This window comes from Cervus canadensis, chromosome X, assembly GCF_019320065.1.
Source record: "Cervus canadensis isolate Bull #8, Minnesota chromosome X, ASM1932006v1, whole genome shotgun sequence".
In the NCBI taxonomy this organism is placed as follows: domain Eukaryota; kingdom Metazoa; phylum Chordata; class Mammalia; order Artiodactyla; family Cervidae; genus Cervus; species Cervus canadensis.
In genome coordinates, this window is record NC_057419.1 from 101,935,167 (window position 1) to 101,940,549 (window position 5,383).

The 5,383-nt window shown below is 50.9% G+C and overlaps 1 protein-coding gene across 1 annotated transcript in view; it reads left to right on the forward strand.

The window, feature by feature from the left end:
* IDS (iduronate 2-sulfatase) overlaps positions 1-3,478 on the forward strand; it is a 27,219-nt gene extending 23,741 nt beyond the window's left edge. The window contains exons 9-10 of the transcript XR_006267421.1: positions 1,256-1,394; positions 1,557-3,478. The gene's annotated coding sequence lies outside the window, so the exon portion shown is untranslated. The remainder of the gene's footprint in view (positions 1-1,255; positions 1,395-1,556) is intronic.
* Positions 3,479-5,383: the final 1,905 nt, after the last annotated feature.

A 5,383-nucleotide genomic window follows, 5' to 3' on the forward strand; every position in this document is an offset into this window, starting at 1 on the left:
ATATTAAAAAGCAGAGATATTACTTTGTCAACAAAGGTCCGTCTAGTCAAGGCTATGGTTTTTCCAATGGTCATGTATGGATGTGAGAGTTGGACTATAAAGAAAGCTGAGTGCCGAAGAACTGATGCTTTTGAACTGTGGTGTTGGAGAAGACTCTTGAGAGTCCCTTGGGCTGCAAGGAGATCCAACCAGTCCATCCTAAAGGAGATCAGTCCTGGGTGTTCATTGGAAGGACTGATGTTGAAGCTGAAACTCCAATACTTTGGCCACTGATGTGAGGAGCTGACTCATTTGTAAAGACCCTGATGGTGGAAAGATTGAGGGCAGGAGGAGAAGGGGACAACAGAGGATGAGATGGTTGGATGGCATCACCAACTCAATGGACATGGGTTTGAGTGGACTCTAGGAGTTGGTAATGGACAGGGAGGCCTGGCATGCTGCGGTTCATGGGGTCACAGAGCCGGACATGACTGAGCAACTGAACTGAACTGAACTGATGTTTGTGAAATGAATGAACAAAAGGAATTTTTTAAAAAGACAATTTGAAGAAGACTAAAGGCATCTTGGGGCTCCTCAGGTGGTGCTAGGGGTAAAGGATCCTCTTGCAGTGTGGGAGACGCAGGAGATGCAGGTTCAGTCCCTGGGTAGGAAAGATCCCCTGGAGGAGGAAATGGCAACCCAGTCCAGTATTCTTGCCGGGATAACCTCATGGACAGAGGAGCCCAAAGAGTCCGACAGGACTGAGCAACTGAGCAGGCACGCACGCACAAAAGCTCCAGTGCATTCAGAGACTAGACTAGGGAGGACGCCCAGGCAGCTCGTTATTCCACGAGAGGGCGCTGAAGCGCAGAGCCCGGCAGCCTCTGGGCCAAGGACTAGCAGGTGCTCCAGGGGGCAGTGCCGCCTCAGACCCAGGTCCACACACTTCTCCCACCACCTGTGACCCGGTTCTCCGTGGCCCCCCAGCAAGGGCTGCTGCAAGGGCGTCAGCTCCTCTCCTTGGGTCTCCCCACCCAGGAGGTAGATTTCAGCTGAAATGATGTGCAAACAGGCCGGCTCAAAGCTGTGGCACTGCCGGAATATCACACTGTGAAAGGGGAAAGGCTGGTGACCACCCATTCGGAAAAGTGCCTTTGTATGTACCTGGAAGATTCACGTGTATGTGTGCGTGTGTGTGTTTAAGGATCAAGAGCCGGCCCCTCTATGGCCATATTTTTCATTTCCCTTTATTCTTTGTATTGCTTTCAAATCAAAGGGAAGCTGCGGCAGAGAACCTTTTGCCCCGAGCTGCATATATGAAAATGAACAAGGTTCTGGGAGTCGTGTGTTTCCAATAATGGATCGGCGGTGCAGCCCTTGCTCGGAAATGAAGCAAGACTGTTGCTAGGTTGGAGGTAAGAGGCAAGGGGTGGGGGTGGGAGTCCTCATTCCAGTGGTTTTACCTTGCCCACATCCTCCAGCTAGCCCTTTAAGTATCACCAGCTGGTAGAATAAGAATCAATTTCGAGGCCAGTCTTCTCTCTATTTAAATGATTTTTTGACGTTTCCATCATCAGGGCTTGATAGTTAAAGAAGATTCACAAAGCCGAGTCCATTTGGAAGAGAACGACTGTAAAACTGGGTCATCAGACGCGTTCCACGTTGGCACGCAAGATGAAATATAACCCTGGTCTGGTCGGAGCTTCACAGCCAGAGGCAAGAGCTTTGTTTCCACGTGGCGCACTCGGATTTGTGCCTTTCGGCTGCGATCCTCCCACGCAGCCCGGGCCGCGGAGGTGTCTTGCCTACAGCAGTTGCTGGGCCGGCCTCGCGCTCTGGCAGGCGGCGGAGACCGACTGCGGTTCCTCGATCGACCACTGGAGGCCACTGTGGCACCAAGAACGCGCGGAGGGCGCCCAATTGGCGGAGTGAGAGTCCCTTAGGACGACTGGCACACTCACGCACCGACAGTTCTTGAATTCTAGTCCAGGATATAAAGGATGGTGTTATGAATTAACGAGAAGAAAAGACTCGGCAGATGAAGCGCGGGTCTCGGCTTCCCTGGGGTTGTTTTCTAGCTACTTTCTAACTCATTTTCCGCCTCTGGGACTGGGTCTCATCTGTATCCCACGAGATGCAGGCTTTCTGTATGGTGAAAACGCCCTCTAGAAATGACACAGGGGAAGAAAAACCGCGGCTGCAGCCTGTAGTATTTTATCCCCCAGTACTTTTGCAAAGCAGGATATTTTACTGTTTCTCCAGTTTTGGCAGCAGGTGCTAGCCACCAAGAGGGCTGCAGGAGTAGCGCTGCCTGATAAAATCCAAGATACCCGGTTAAATATGAATTTCTGATGAACAATGAATACGTGGCTTACTATCAGTACGTCCCACATGTCACATGGGTCATGCTTAACTAAACAATGATTTGTTGTTTTTCAAAAATTCCAATTTAACTGGGCATCTGGGATTATGATTTGGCCATTCTGCCCACCCTCCGCTGGCAGGATGCCTCAGGTGGGGTAGCAGTGAGCTGCCCTGAGGGGACTTAGAGCCTGGGAGTAGTTGGGGCTGAAACCAGGCACTGAGAGTTCTAGTCCAAGCTGGGCAGTTCATTCAGAGAACATACAGGTCCTTAGACCCACCTAGCAAATGGGAGTCTCAATTAGCAGAAACAACTGGAGGTAGTGTTCCACTTTTCTCTTTTTGTTTACTGCCCTCGATTTAACACCTACACAGAGACACCAGCTTCAGGGGAGTTTATTCCGAGCTCAACGGAGTTCAACCATTGGTCACCCGGTTATGGCTCTGGGAGGGCCTGTGCACACAGATCGCACTGCTACAGGCCCTGCCCCTGGCATGGGCACCCCACAGTGGAAGAACCAGCACTAATTTAAACCTGGGTGGCCTGAGGAGGTGAAGCCTGTCAAGGGGCGTTTGCCTGGTATTACAGGAGGCAACAGCAGGCATTTTGAACGTGGGGCTCCTGAGATCACTGGGGTCCCAACATACTCCTGCTCACATCTCCAGACTCTTCACAAGGCTCTCCCATCTGACTGGAGGGGTCCAGGACTCAGTGGGGATGTGCCACCACAGAATTTTTGTCTTCTGGTTTTGGCAAGTAAATCAGATTCCCAAGGAGCACCCTGTGTCTGGCCCCCTCTTTTGGTCAGCTTGAGCCTTTAGATGTCTAAGCAGAAACCCTGGGAAGGTCCAGAAGAGCCCACACAGATCAGGGTTGATCCCATTCTGCCATGTGGAGGCTGAATGACCTTGTGCAAGCTACGCCCCCTCCAAAGTGTCACACCCCTCTCCCCATCGCCCAACTCCTGGCAATGTCTGGCCTCTTTTTCCAAGCTCCATGAGATCAGGGACCCTCTTGAAAGTGAGGAATCTGCACACTCCAAGCTGCGACTGCTGGCATAGGAATAGTAAGAGGGAAGGGGGTCTCTGGTCAGGGGATACTTCTACAAAAAAATAGCTAGGCAATAAAGTTACTCTAAGTATTAAGGTCTATGGCAGTTATTTGAAACATTCCTTCATTGTTTGCCTGGAGGTTAGGGATTGTGTTTCCATCTCTACTTTCCCAGTACTGACACTGAAACCCTGACCCTGATCCTGCCCATGACCCATGGGGTGACCTGGGACAGATCTCCTTCCTGGGCCTGGGCCACCCCATCTGGGGCTGATCCTGCCCAGCTGTCACCCTCAAGAGTCCTGTGAAAGGCCAGCTCTTCTCCCAACAAGAGCTGTGTTTACTATGAGCAGCAACATGATCTCTGGGGTTTATTTTCCTTCTTTCTTTATAAACTAGGCTTGGATGAGTTTAGCCTCAAACCAAACTCACACACACACACACACACACACACACACACACACACACACACACATTTCCTGACTTCCTGGGGCCAGCAGGGTCTAGCACTGGCCTGACACCAGGTCAGCCTGCAGCTTGAGGGCCACTTCCAGGATGAGCTCCCAGGCCTGGGAGAGGCTTTCTGGCAGAAGAGGTGGGGTCATGGGGTTACCCTGCGAGTCCTCACCTCCAAAGGCCAGCCCCTGATCTGGACAGCCCAATTTCCCACTTTCCTGCCTGCCCAGTCTTCAGACATGCTGCTACAGTTTTCTCTCATCTTACTTGGCTTTGCTAATTTTGAACTTGTTTTGTTCTCATGAATGGATCATTGTACATTTCCCTCACTGGAATATCAGATCCAGAAAACAGAGACCTTGTGGTATCTCCTTTACCATGCCTTCTCACAGTCGGCACTCAAATCAGGGCCCCGAGGGTGCTTGAGGAGTATTGGGTTGGCTAAGAAGTTTGTTTGGGTTTTTCCATAAGATGTAACAGAAAAATCTGAAAAAAACTTTCTGGATATTTGTTGCATCAATTTTTGATCACTGTCTGAAAGCTTATAAGACAAACCATGGCAGGTGAGAACAGACCCGATCTGAGAGTGAATTCTGACCCCCCTACCCCCAACTAGCTGTGTGGCCTTAGGTAAGTGCATTAACTTCTCTGAGCCTTAGTCAGCTCATGTGTAAAATGGGATGATACGTCTGCCTGTCTTACTGGGTTGTTTCCAGGATTTGCTCAGACCACTGGCCTGTACAGACTGTCCAAACCCAAAGCCTTAGAGAGGTTCTGCTACTGCAACATCACCCGGCACATGGACAGTCCTTGACACTGTGTGTGTCAGCTTGGGGGTCGGTGGCCATGCTGACACTTGGACCCTGGTCTCCTAATCTTTGACCCAGGTGGCTTTTGGTTCACTGTTCATGGTCTCATCAACGTGACCTTGACAAACTACGTATATGTACCCACGTAGGAGAACAGCTGAATGGTTTTCCCACTGGGAATGGGGAGCCTCAACTGGTGCTGATCAAAGCAGGTCAGACAGGGGGCGGTAAGGGCTCAGAGGCCTGGCCTTGTTTGCTAAAGTATTTCCTCTCATGGAAGGTTCCTACTATCCTCATCATCATGTCCCCCTCGACCTGCCACTAGAGCCCTTTCATTTTCTTCATTTTCTCTTGATGTGCTGCAGCTGTGTGTGCTGCTCACCCACAGCCTGGATGGGGGAGGGGCCAGCTGTTTCCACGCCTACCTGCATCTTCCAGGAGTGGCCCAGACCACGTGGGCAGCCTTGTCTCTGGGGGCAGTCAGAAGATTCTTGGTTGGGCCAGGGGTCCCTACACCAGCCCCCTTTGTTTTGCTGCTCTTAACTCCCTAGGGTTTGCCATCTCTGCTGAGTTTGTCTTGTGAATCCACTTGCCCAAATCTGTGGCCTTAGAGTCCATAACAAGAGAAGTTGCAGCATCTGTAAGCACTTGGGCAAATATTTGAACAAGCTCTAGGCTCATGAGTGAGGACTTGAGAAGAACAGGATCAGCTCTGTGACACTAGTTT